The 15,002-nt window shown below is 36.6% G+C and overlaps 1 pseudogene; it reads left to right on the top strand.

Annotated features, from left to right (window-relative positions):
- Positions 1-3,032: 3,032 nt before the first annotated feature.
- On the top strand, positions 3,033-3,245 carry LOC110291019 (thioredoxin-like protein 4A pseudogene; annotated as a pseudogene).
- Positions 3,246-15,002: the final 11,757 nt, after the last annotated feature.

The raw sequence follows: 15,002 nt of genomic DNA on the forward strand, positions 1-15,002 counted from the left end.
TGCAAGGTTAATGACTCCATGATAATTTGAAACCATAAGAGTCTAGGAGGCTAATGTGTGTCTGGTGTTTCTCAGCAAAGTGGTAAATGGTGTGGCCTTCAGGACAGACCTTAAGGCTGTGTATAAGAACTCGGAAAACAGGAGTTCAAGAATATATAATTCTCACCTATGCAAAATACACTGATGCAATATGAATTATATGAGGATGTTTCCTGATGTAATAGAACAGAGAAAGCTACACTAATGACCCAGCTTGTCAGAATGATTTTAAGGGAAGAGATAAAGAGATTTAGGGAATGGTGATTGAAGAGTCATGTTTTATTCCATTTGTTTCTATGCAAAAACTAGGTCATAAACAATTTGCTATCCATCCTAGATGTAAGGCACTTAGCTTCTGCCAAAGATCAGCCTGCCTGAGTTGCTCTGAGGCAAGAAGCTGCATTCTGGTATTTAACACCTCATAGTAAAACAGCAGGAGGCTAGGGAAAGTCTCTGAAGGGAATTGATTCTCTAAGTCTTCAGAAGAGAAGGGGAGGAAAGCCTGTCTCTGTTTTTTGTTCTCAGCACTTATAGGAAATTCAGAGTCTTACACTGAAAGCACACTAGGAGTTTGCACATATATTCAGGTCATATATTGAGTAAGGTGTTTATAGCAAAGAATGCATACCCACTAGGAGCAATTTTCTGGCTAAGCATTTTTAACTAGCTTCACAGGTTCATGGAAAGTTAAAGACCATAACTAAGCTATCCTGGAAGTTTTGAATAGATAAATCTAGTCAATATGTTACCTCCTATTTTTCATCTGTGGACCTGTGGTGTAGATCTTGTTAATGACCTTCAGTTTTTGTAACCCCATGGAATGTGCCCTAGGTTTTAGAAGTCTGCTGATATCTCAGAAGCAATTAAGCAGTTCTGTTATAAAAGGGACTCAAATGTCTGTCTGCATTGCTCTTCTGATGATGATCAGCCTAGCATGCTAGTAGTTTCTGCAGAATAAACACTCTGTTTTTGAAAACACTCTGCTTCTGTAGTCTTCCTTAAGCAATTTTCAGAACCCTTATAGTGATCTCAGAGCAATATCCCACCCAGCTAAGTTTACTGTCTGTGCTTACAAAGGCAGGTAGTTTTCTGAGTTCAAGTTCAGCCTTGGACAGAGTGTGTTTAAATCCAGGCCTGGTAGGAATGGTAATCTTGGGATGGGATTTCACCCAGTTAAACTTATTGTTTATGCTTACAAAGGCAGCTAGGTCTCTGCGTTCATTTGCTATGTTAAAAAAAAAAATGTACTGCCTGTCTTTTTGTGAGAACCAAGGGGCTAAGGTCATAAAATGCTGATATGTGGGATATTAAAATGGAACCTAGGGTAATGATTGAATTAATGTGCAAGTAGAAGACTGGATTTTTGTCTGAAGAGCTGAGCTAGCTATATGTTTGTCTGGAGAGCCAGCTCAAGCAGAACAGAGAGCTGTTAACTTGTATCTAAAATTGATTTGAGAATTTTCTTCCACTGATCACAAACATCACTTCCTCTAAATCTCTCAAAGCCTAGGCTGGGATTTGGTAGGTTAAGAATCATATGAATAAAGTTTGCAATCACAAGAACAAGCTGCACATAGCAAAAACATTTTTTTTTTTACAATTTAGAGGCACATAAACAAATAATGATAGTTGAAGTGAATAATCTGAAGTGCATTCTTTTCTACTCTAATATCCCTGGCAGGGCCACAAAAGCACATATCAAGAACAACTTTGTGTTTTGAAGAAACTGAGGTCATGAATCTTGTCATCTTTTAGTTATCTATCTATCTATCTATCTATCTATCTATCTATCTATCTATCTATTGCATTTTCTCATAAGTGCTTAGAATTGCCATCACATGACACTGTTCTTGGACCATGTTATTTCATCACAGCAATGGTATCCCTAACCCCAACACTTAAGATGTTCAGAATATGCTAAAATCATATTTTCAGAACTCTTCTATTCTATAAAATTGGAAAATACAAAGAAACACAAATTCATGGAAATTTACAGTATTTAAAATCAAACCAACATAAATAAATTATTTAAACAGATTCACACTAAAAGAGCTTTGAACAATAGTAAAACTTCTAATTATAAATGGCCCATGATTAGATACATTTCCCGAATTCTTAACAGAAATTCAAAAAAGAATTAATGCCATATTACTCAAATTACTTCATATAATAAAAATATAGGAATATATCCAAATATATTTGATGATTTCAGTATCACATAATACAAAAATTAAATAAAATATCAAAACAAAACAACACAATACAATACAATGTATTCTTCCTGATTAAGGTAAATCATGCTCATCTAAAACTGTTATTCATCATAACCAAGTATACAAGAATATTTGAATACGCACTATACATTGTTTATCATATAAATAGGCTTAAGACACAAATAAAAGATCATCTTATTAGGTGCAGAAATAGTCTCTGACAAAACCCAGCATACTTTTATAAAAAAATTTTAAGCAAGCTCTAATAATAGAGGGGGCAAATCTTAACATATAATGTCTTCTTAGTCAGCATAGCTAGAGATATATAATTAGAGAAATATGAACAGGAAAATAAATCAATATATCAATATTAACAGAAAATAGTACTCTTCAAATAAGAGAACCGAAAGATTCCACACACCTCCCAAAAAATAAAAGAAAAAGAAGTCTAAGATGTGATAATTTCAGCAAAGTGTCTGGTTACAAAATTAATACATAAAAAAATCTATGTTAATATAGCGTGTGGTGGTGCGGCAGATGCTGGTGGTGGGTGGAATACCCAGTGTTTGAGACATGTGTGCTTACAAGAAGTAGCTTGCAGTGTCCAGCCACTCAGGAGGTTGGCAGGTAGGTCAGGCCATCATTTTGGTGGATTAACACATGGTCGTCATTCATTTCGGACATGACTGGGACCCCACTTCCATGAAGATGAACGAAAAGGTTAAAAATTGTGCAATTATTTATCTTGTGGCTTTTACGGAAGTACCTGACTTCAACAAGATGTATGGTCTATGTGACCTTTGTACTACCATGTTTTTCTTCAGAAACAAAATTATCATGATTGATTTGGGCACTGGAAACAACAAGTTCAGCTGTGCCATGGAAGACAAGTAAGAAATAGTTGACATCATAGAGACTTTTTACCATAGCAGCCACAAAGGCTGGAGCCTGGTGTTATCTTCTAAAATCTATTCTACAAAGTACATTTATTGAGCACTGCCCCCAGGTTGTACAAAGGACACTTGGTGTCTTTTCATTTAGAAATATTCTGCACTCATAGCCTCTGGAAAGGGTCTGCAGCAGAAGAGCTGGAGGATACTTAAAATGAGGGTTACTGGGCCTTAACTACCTAAAGCAAGTAAACGTGGCAAAGGAATAGTAAAAAAATATATATTATATACACATATACATATTATAATATAATTTATATAATAGGTGATTAGATATGTATCTTTCTATAAATCAATGATGAAATGCCAAAAGAGAAAAATGAAAATCAATCATTATCACAATAATACACAAACACATACAAAGAGAGAGAGAGAATAAAATACCTAGAAATAAATATAAACAATGAAAGAAAGCCATATACAATCAAAACGTAAAAGCACTGACAGAAATAAAACAAGTAGGAAAATAAGAATATGCAAAGCTTCCACATTCATAGTTTGGCAGAACTAATAATTTAAACATGATAGTTACGTCAAAAGTAACCTACACATGCAACACTATGTTAATCAAAATACTAGACTCTTTCTGTACAGATACAGAATATAAATTTAAAATATACAATGTAAATTAAAAGACCAAAGGTAAGCAAAACAGTTTGGAACAACAGCCAAACTCTGTAAGGTAAAAATCCCTGAACCTGATTTAAGCTACCCTACAGAGGATAATAGTAAAATTGATATTGTATTCACATTAAATAGACATGTAGTTCAATGAAACAGGATAGAGGAAACAGGCATGAAGGGTATAAAAATGATACTCTAATGGTACAATTTAGATGTAGAGGATTTGGCTTGAAATTTATTTATTTTACAGGAGTACTATCAGTTACTTAATTTCATGTCTGCAAAATGTAAATTAATTTATATAACCACACTGAATTTATACTAAAGAGCTCACTTTCATCTTGAGACTCTTTCTCTATTGTACTTTATATTTAGAATTCAAGTCTTTACAGATACTGGAGAATGGTCTAACTAAAAGCACAATGTGAGTTCAAAATCCAATTTATTTCTTGAAAATATGATCTGTGTGTTCGAATATAATATAGGACAGACTGTTAATATTGGAGTAAAGGCTTAAAAGTATGAAGTTTAAAAATATGCTCACATTACATAATTCAAGTTTTTATTTTCACAGATCAATAAGCTTGAAAAATCAAGTTTTTAATTGCTATTCTAAATATAAAAACTGAATCTGATTGTGTGTTCTAGCAATATCCAAACTATATCTGTAATTTCTTATGAACATGACCCTCCAAACATGACTTGAACAAAGAGGACACCCATGAAATTGCAAAATTGGGTGAGGAAAAAATTACCAAAATGTCTTACTTCTACACAATAAGCAATGGGAAAAATTTAATGTTGGATGTAGGAGAGGCAGCCCTTCAAAGGGAAGAATATCCCAACTACTTACCAAGTACTTAACAGTCAACTCTGAACTCATACATGCAAGTAACATTATGTGAAACTAACAGGTTGTATTTGGGACTAGATATGTTTATACAAATACACATAAGCATGCAATAACATCTGATGAAAAAAGAGGACATGAATTTGAATGAGAGTAGGGAGAGTTGTATAGGATACTTTGGAGAAAAGGGAAGGAAGAAATTTAATTAAAACACAATTTCAAAAATGAAAATAAAAGGGAGAAATGCATGGTCATATTATCTGTTATTCTGAGTGAAGAACAGCCCCCATAGATTTATATATTTGAATGCATAATCACCAATAATTGTCACTATTTGAAAGAATCAGAATGATTAGAAGGCATGGTGGTTTAGGGGGGAAGCAGATCCCTGGAGGTGGGCTTAGATGTTTTAAAATTCCATGGGTAAGCCCAGCTCCCAACCCTTCCTCCCTCTGCTTATGAATCAGGATACCATACTCAAATACTGCTTCAGGACCTGCCTGCATGCCAACATGATCTGCATCAAGATGGGTATGTACTAAACCTCTGAAACTATATACAAGCTTGCAGTTCAATACTTTCTTTTCTAAGAAAGTCTGTGGTTATAGTGTCTTATCACAGCAACAAAACAGTAACTAAGTAGAAGTTGGTATCAGGGTATGAAGAATTACTGTGACAGGCCTGACCATGCTGATTGTTGGGAGAATCTTGAGTTCTAATTAGGAAAACAGTTGGAATCCTTATTCAGGCCTTAATGGTCCATACTAGCATTCCATAGGGTGACTAGTATGTAAGAAAGATGTATTGAGAGATTTTGACTATTTGAGAGGCTTTGGAGAAGAATATTAGTACATGGCCTAGAGTCCATTTTTGTAATATTTTGGCAAGAATGTGATTGGTATTTGTCCTTGTTTTAAAAATCTTCTGGAAGCTAAATAGAAGAGTTTTGAATAAATTGCTTTGGCAGAGTAGATTTCAAGACACCATAGTATTGGAGATGGTCTGTGGTTTTAAATAGCCAGTTTTATATAGATCTATAGGAAGAAAGTAAAAAACTAGACAAAAAGAAATGCAGAATGTACAGGTTGAGAAATGAAAGAGTACCAAGAAATATAATAGAGCTTAATCCACTGCTCAAGTAAATAATATGTTTTAAGAATATGTTGTTGCTGAATGGAGCAAAGGAAGTGCTGCTCTCCAGACAAAGTCACACCCAGATTAGATTCAAAATTCTGAAAAGGATCTAAAGACAAACTTCAGCCATGAGCAAAAGCACCAAAGGCATAAAGCTTTGACATTAGGCAAGGTGATATATAATCTGACGTTTGCATTGCTAGCTTTTGTCTTGTTTCAGACAAGTGTTTTCTCACAATGCTCTTTCCTCCATTTTGTAATGGCAATGTTGGGTGTTAAAAGTCATTGTACTTTAAAAGCCTCTTATCTATTTTTATTGTAATTTTACAGAAGTTATAGTTAAGAAATTGCTATAAGCTTCAGGAAAAAAATGAACTCTAAAATTCTGAACAGTGTTGAGACTGTAATGAAGTTAAACTATATGAATTTTGCATTATGATTGGGTTATAAGCCTTTGTGGGGCTAGGAGTAGAATGTGGTGGATTAAATAAGAATGGCCCCTATAGCCTCATATATTTGACTGCTTATTTAACATGGATTAGCAGTTTGAAAAAATTAGAAATATTAGGAGGTGTGGTCTTGTTGGATGAAGTGTCACTTGGACCAGGTTTTAAGATTTAAACATCTAAAAAAAAAAATAAGTTTCAACATTTACAGAAATCCCACTCTCTCTCTCTCTCTCTCTCTCTCTCTCTCTCTCTCTCCTTCTCCATCTATCTATACATCATCTATATTCCTAGGTATAAGGATATATCTCTTAGCTATTGTTCCTGTTTGGGGAATTACAGGCTGGTCTCCAGTTAAGCTGAGGTTTGATCCCTGAAGGGTGATAATTCACCTTTATAACATAGTAGGCATTCCCTTATGCTCCTGAAACTCTGGCTCCTATCTAAGTTACCACCCTCCACAGCCCCAACAAGAAAAGCATGGTCAGTAGTCACGTAGACAATGGTCCAAGCTTCTGACCTTCAGGCTAAACTCCTCCCCAGTTACCTAGCAACAATAAAGATCATAAAAAGAGCTGTTCAGCCCCACCTCAATCTCTTACTGCTTACTCTCTTACTTGTTGTCCTCTTACACCTCACTCTCACCCTCTCTCCCCTTTCTTTCAAGATCCGCTGTACACTCTGGTCAATGTTGGGAACCTCTTCTCTCATTCTTCTCTCCTATAATCCTGGTGGCTTTAGCAAAGTAGCTCCAGGGTCCAAAATTGCGCCGCCCCTGGCCACCCCCTGAAGAGTGGGATAGAGGAATGCCCACCCAGGGATGAGTGGAAGGTAGTTAGCAGCCCTCTCAACCTGACTGACCAGAGAATAGGTGGAACTCTGGTTGGGTGTGGGTTTTCCCCTTCCCCCTCTTCCCTGCCTCCCCCCCACCCCGCCTCCTTTTTAGTTCCCATATTCCTGCACCTGCCTGTAGTCACGCATCATGATTGTAATGGACTAAAATTCTGAAACTGCAAACAAGCCCCAAACTAAAGGTTTTCCTTCATACATGTTTCCTTGGTCATTGAGGTAGTTGAATAAAATGGCCCCCATAATCCTGTATGAATATCACCATTAGGAGGTGTAGCCTTGTTGGAGTGAGTGTGGCTTTTTGGATCTGATTGTCACTAAGAGGTGGGCTTTGATGGCCAGGATCAGCCTTGTCTTAGGAAGAGGTCCTGAGGAAGAGTTGTTTGGGATTGGTGCAAGAAATGACTCAAAGCCAGTGATGGGGTGCAAGCTGACAGTTCTATAGTCTGCTTGAGATGTCACTCTGTGCTTGAGACAGCTCAAGATACCTGTTGCGTTTTTCAACCAAATCAGTAAACCTGGTAGAAAAATACCAAAAGAGCTTTGTTAGTTCTGTAAATAGCTTCTTGGTTTTCCAACCAAGATGATATATATATGAATTCAGAGATCTTCCTTCCTTTGTAAGCACAAATAATAAGCTACATGAGCTGGATCCTATCCTGAGATCCCAGCTTTTCAAAATCCCTTCAGCTTCTTTCATAATATCATTCTGACAAACTGGTTCACTAATATAACTCTCTTATTTCTTAGGTACATGAAGACTGTGATGAAGTTTACAATGCATCCTTATATTTCTCATAGTTGAGAACCCCTATAAAGGACAGTTCATACACTGATTTACAAATACTTGAACTCATGTTTTTTGAGTTATTTCACACAGCATTAAGGACTGTCCTGGAAGTCTCCACATCACAGAGACAGTTTTTGCCTCCTAGGATCATGATGTTTCCAATTATCTTGGAGTCATTAACCTTGTCAGCAAGAACATTTCCCAAAGGAGGAACATGAATTAATACACACACACACACACACACACACACATATATATATATATATATATATATATATATATATATATATATATATATATATATATATAAACAAGTCTTATGCCTAGCAACCATCACCACTCATGAGGAGCACATCCTTCTGGCTTTGCTAAAGGGGCAGGGAATGTGTCACATCATCTCTTCCATGGCCATGCAAGACTTGTCACTTTGAGACCTCAGAATCTCAAGACTGGCCAGGGAGGCACCGTTTCTTTCAGCTGCCTACCATTACAGATATAGACTCTGGGCTACCTTTCCAGCAACATGCCTGCTTATTTGTTACTATGATTCTGTCTGTGATGATTATGGACTAAAGTTCTTAATGATAAGTCAAACCCAATTAAATCCTTTCCTTTATAAGAGTTTCTGTGATAATGATGTTTCTTCATAGCAATAGCACAATGATTAAGACACAATGTGAAAAAAAAGTTAAATAACCAAAACCCAATGGGAAAAGATTTTGATTTGATGTGGCTTATATGTCTGTATAATTCACATAGTATTAGTATATTTCATTAAAGGAACTTTGAAAAGGAGCATCGGTTTACACATTTTGGATTCTATTTCTGTGCTTAACAAATGCCCTTACTAATCATTTGTTACATAAAGATCCAGACAAGTTTAAACACTGGGCTTGGACTCTCACTCTCATATATTTCAAAAGGGTCCAGTGAGAGGAGTCAAAAGAGATTTCCCGAAAGTCATTATCAGTACAACAAGCTAATAGTGCTAATAGCTGGCATAAGGAAACACAACAGTGATAATGCAGGCACTACAGCATTCAGCATCTTGGTTAGCATTGAAATTCCATGCAGCATGTTAGACTCACTGTGCTACCACTATGGGGAGAGGATAGCGTATTTATCCATCACCTGGCAACATCTTGCTTCTTTGTAATTGTCCTGGTTGCCTTGTCATTTAAAGATTTCAGCCTTAAGGGAAAAAAAACACAGTGAAAAATGTTTATAAGAACTCAAAATTTGCAAAGATTTGAGTTTCCAATAATATAGTTCTGGTGCAGGCAATGCTGGTAACAGTTAAGAATAACCAATAAACATGACAATGCATGAAGCAATCATTGAACATTTGTACATTTCCTGATCCCTGTCGTTCTGGCACAGACAACCTGCATTGCTAAGGCTATTCTTGAATTTCCTTCAATAGTTTACAAAGCTTAGTCTCTCAAAATGACAGCAAGCAATAAGATGCTACACAACGTTTTTCTTCCACAATTTAAGTGGAACATTTTTAAATGTTAAAAAAAAAATCTAAACTCATAAATGATATAAACCAGCAGTTTTAATTGCTTTGGCAGAATATAAAATGAAACCTATAAAACGGCCTTATATGGTCAACATTTATGATGAGGAAGCTCAAGAATGGCAGGGCTATTTACATATGCTCTTAGAGAAGACATTGAATTACATGGAACACATTTATGATTCTAATTAAATCAGAAACTCCTTTTAACAGTAAAATGTCAGGTAGAAAATGCAAGAGGGTGCTAACAATAGGTCAACACAGACACGAAGGGACCTACCAAAAAAATTTCAAATTACATAGGCTTGGACATAGGGTCTTAAAACACATGTTGTGGGTTACAAAGCCACAAGTAATATAGAGTCAGTTTCATTTAGAATAAACATTGTAGGGTGCATTGCAAGGTTCTCTGTTTCAAAAAACTCTAGTACCAAAATTTGGTACTAGAGTATGTTTAATGGAATCTTCCGTATAAAGATGAGAAAACAAAACCTCCTAAAATTTTCAATTACATCAGTATATTTGTTTAGTAAACACTTATTGCAAAGTGGGAAAACCTCTGCTACAGGCTGTAGTTGTATCTACAGACACACTATAATGTCTACTGTGTCTCAGGCATTTGGTTGGTGAATACTAGGGCTCATTTTTTTATATTCCTAGTGACTTGTCTAATAATTATAAAATGTGTTTAGATCCTGTTCACAGGGGTATAATAAATGGTTCTTAGGAAACTAAATATATTGTGCTGGGCCGGTGGCTTAGCGCTTAAGAAACTAAATATATCCAGAGAAAACTGTCTCTGGACTTTTACCATTCCAACCTTTCCAAAACATTGAATTACTAATCCATCAGTCATTCAAATTATAATTAGCTAATTCTCATTAACACATCAATATTCCCTGAAAAGCTGAAATACTCAGTGAATGTTTACTAATATGACTCAAATTAAGTAAACTGTCTTGGTATGCTTTGTGTTGTTACATTTATACAATGTGGTAATTTATAAAGAACAGATATTAATTTACTCCTACTTCAAGATCAGATGCAGGCACATGGTTTTGTCTAGGATGCAGGAGAGAGTAGACTGGCTAGATGAGGCATGGAGCCTACTTTAGGAAAGCCTTTATCTCCTCAAGGAACAGAAGCTCATGATTGACAAGTTCGTGCAAGCACATTTCCTGATACAACATGTTGCCAACACCTGAATTGCGGAGGAACATAAATATTTAAATCATAAATTGAGGCATAACTTTTAAAAATATTTTTCAAAGATCCAGACAATCACACCCAGCCCAGGATGCATAGCATAACATATTCTTTAGTGGATAGATAGATAATTGACCGTTCAAAGAAGAAACTGCTGTGTGTGATAAATAATTTTACTGAAGCATTGTTTGATTAATTTATATTTCTGACATTTTACCTTAAGTTAAATAAGCCTCCCTGATGTGACTCACTTCTGTGTCAAGAAGATCAAAAAGATTTCTATGTTTGCTTCTCTTTCTGTAGGCTTCTCTATTAATGTAACAAGGACATGTAAGACTCTTAGCCCTATATCCATAAGTACATGTTTCTCAAACTACAAATCCTGACATCTAATTAGGTTAAATGTCTACCTTGTCATTCTTGAACAGAAGAGGGATTTGTATACACAAACTAAATTTTATGTTCCATTTCTGCCATTAGTATAATTGGGAAAACAAAAATCTCTTAACAGATGTTCTGAGGTCACACACCAGGTGTCCACATCGTTACTTGGATTTATATCACACATTTCTATTTATTTCTCTTCCTTTCCAGTATACTTCTTTGAGCTTATTTCTCCTGTCTCTTTCCTGGTCTTTTATACTTGATTCTTAAGACCACTGGAATAAGAATGCCGCCCCCCCCCCATCTTCCTTCTGAGCCCAGCGGAAGCCACTAAGAGCTCCAGACTGCTCTCCACACCTCAGGAAGTCAGGAGCACCTCAGGATCACAGGTGAGTGGAACACAATATCAACTCCAAGAATCTCGGATATCTTCTGCACACAGGAACAGGGATGGAGGAACCCAGCCTGATCAGAGACTGGGATCCATTCAGGTAGGGGCCAGCACTACCATCTTCTGCATGATCCCAGCCAAGGGTATTTAGGACACCGGAGGACTCTCCACGCCACAGGACCCCTAGCACACCTAGAACCTCCTTATCATCTTCGAGCAGGTGAGAGATAGAAGCAACAGAGCTTCTTGGTCAGGGTCCCCTCAGGCATTTATCCTCAGCCAGGAAGCAGAGCTGAGACCCATACCCCTGGGCACATTCCCTGCCAGAGGAAAGTCGGCCTACAGGAAGGGTTCTGACCCCAGAACTCAGGAGGTGGATCAGAGCTCCAAACTGCTGGACACCTGCCTTGCAAGAGGAGAGCTTGCCTGCAGAGAGTGCTCTGACCACTGGAACTCAGGTGAGAGTTGGACTCACAGGAGTGCTGGCAGAGGCTAACAGAATCACAGGAGGAACATGCTCCAACCAGAGACAGCATGATCATTAACACCAGAGAATTCCAGATGGTGAAAGGCAAACTTAAGAATCTTACTAACAGAAACCAAGAACACTGGGCATCATCAAAACCCTGTACACCCACCACAAGTCATGGATACCCCAGCACACCGAAAAGCAAGACAAGGATTTAAAATAATATCTCAGGATGGTAGTAAAATATTTAAAGAAGGGCATTAATAACTCACTTAATGAAATACAGGAAAACAGTGCTAAAGAGGTAGAAGCCCTTAAAGAGGAAACACAAAAATACCTCAAGGAATTACAGGAAAATGCTGCTAAACAGGTAGAAGTCCTTAAAGAACTACAGGCAAACACTGATAAACAGATAGAAGAAACACAAAAATCCCTTAAAGAATTACAGGAAAACACAACCAAACAGGCGATGGAACTGAACCAAACCATCCAAGATCTAAAAATGGAAGTAGAAACAATGAAGAAAACCCAAAGAGAGAGAACTCTGGAGATAGAAACCCTAGGAAAGAAATCAGGAAACATATATATGAACATCAGAAGCAGAATATAAGAGATGGAAGAGAGAATCTCAGGTATACAAGATTCCATAGGAAACATGGACTCAAATATCAAAGAAAATGCAAAATGCAAAAAGATCCTAACTCAGAACATCCAGGAAATCCAGGACAAAATGAGAAGACCAAAGCTTAGGATAATAGGAGTAGATGAGAATTATTTTCAACTTAAAGGGCCAGCAAATATCTTCAACAAAAATATAGAAGAAAACTTCCCAAATCTAAAGAAAGAGATGACCATGAACATACAAGAAGCCTACAGAACTCCAAATGGTCTGGACCAGAAAAGAAATTCCTCCTGACACATAATAATCAGAACAACAAATGTACTAAATAAAGACAGAATATTAAAAGCAGTAAGGGAAAAAGGTCAAGTAACATATAAAGGCAGGCCTATTAGAATTACTCCAGATTTCTCACCAGAGATTATGAAAGCCAGAAGATCATGGAGAGATGTTATACAGACACTAAGAGAACACAAATGCCAGCCAAGGCTACTATACCCAGCCAAACTCTCAATTACCATATATGGAGAAACCAAAGTATTTCATGACAAAACCAAATTCACACAATATCTTTCCATGAATCCAGCCCTTGAAAGGATAATAAAGGGAAAACACCAACTAAAAGATGGAAACTACACCCTAGAAAAAGCAAGAAAGTAATCCTTTAACATGCAAAACTAAAAGAAGACAACCACAGGAACAGATTCCTAACTTTAACAACAAAAATAGCAGGAAACAACAATTACTTTTCTTTGACTTCTTTTATCATCAATGGACTCAATTCCCCAATAAAAAGACATAGAGTAACAGACTGGCTACACAAACAGGACCCAACATTTTGCTGCTTCCAGGAAATCTAACTCAGGGATAAAGACAGACACTGCCTCAGAGTAAAAGGCTGGAAAGCAATTTTCCAAGCAAACAGTCTGAAGAAACAAGCTGGAGTAGCCATTCTAATATTGCATAGAGTCGACTTCCAACTCAAAGTTATCAAAAAAGACAAGGAGGGACACTTCATACTCATCAAAGGTAAAATCTACCAAGATGATCTCTCAATTCAACATATCTATGCTCCAAATGCAGGACAGCCACATTCATTAAAGAAACTTTAATAAATCTCAAAGCACACATTGCACCTCACAAATAATAGGGGGAGACTTCAACACCCCACTCTCACCAATGGACAGATCCTGGAAACAGAAAATAAACAGAGACACATGGACACTAACAGAAGTTATGAAACAAATGGATTTAACAGATATCTACAGAACATTTTATCCTAAAACAAAAGGATATACCTTCTTCTAGGCACCGCATTGTACCTCCTCCAGTACTGACAATATAATTGGTCACAAAATAGGACTCATCAGATACAAAAATATTGAAATTATCCCATGCATTCCACCAGATCACTACAAAGTAAGTCTGATCTTCAATAACAACATAAATAATAGAAAGCCAATATTCACGTGGAAGCTGAACAACACTCTACTCAATGATACCATGGATAAGGAAGAAATAAAGAAAGAAATTCAAGACATATTTGAGTTTAATAAAAATGAAGCCCAAAATTATGAGACACAATGAAGGCAGTCCTAAGAGGAAAACGCATAGCCCTGAGTGCCTCCAAAAAGAAACCAGAGAGAGCATACACTATCAGTTTGACAGCACACTTAGAAGCTCTAGAATGAAAGGAAGTAAATTCACCAAGAGGAGTAGATGGCAGGAAATAATCAAATTTAGTGCAGAAATCAACCAAGTGGAAAGAAAAGAACTATACAAAGAATCACCCAAACCAGGAGCTGGTTCTTTGAGAAAATCAACAAGATAGATAAGCCCTTAGCTAGACTGACAAGAGAGCACAAGGACAGTATCCTAATTAATATAATCAGAAATGAAAAAGGAGACATAACAACAAATCCTGAGGAAATCCAAAACATCATCAGATTCTACTGCAAAAGGCTATAATCAACAAAACTGGAAAACCTGGGATGAAATGGACAACTTCCTAGACAGATACCAGGTAACAATATTAAATCAGTATCAGATTAACAATTTTAACAGTCCCATTTCCCCTAAAGAAATAGAAGCAGTCATCAATAGTCTCCCAACCAAAAAATGCCCAGGACCAGAAAGGTTTAGTGCAGAGTTCTATCAGACCTTCAAAGAAGACCTAATTCCAACTCACCTCATACTATTCCACAAAATAGAAACAGAAGGTACTCTGCAAAATTCATTCTATGAAGCCACAAATACTCTGATACCTAAACCACTCAATGATCCAAGAAAGAAAGAGAACTTCATACAAATTTACTTTATGAATATTGATGCAAAAATACTCAATAAAATCATCGCAAACTGAATCTAAGAACACAGCAAAATGATCATCCATCAAGTCCAAGTAGGCTTCATCCCAGGGATGCAAGGATGGTTTAATATATGGAAATCCATCAACTTAATCCTCTATATAAACAAACTCAAAGACAAAAATCACCTGATCATCTTGTTAGATGTGGAGA

This window comes from Mus caroli, unplaced genomic scaffold, assembly GCF_978045245.1.
Source record: "Mus caroli unplaced genomic scaffold, Mus_caroli_1 scaffold_3, whole genome shotgun sequence".
NCBI classification, from domain to species: domain Eukaryota; kingdom Metazoa; phylum Chordata; class Mammalia; order Rodentia; family Muridae; genus Mus; species Mus caroli.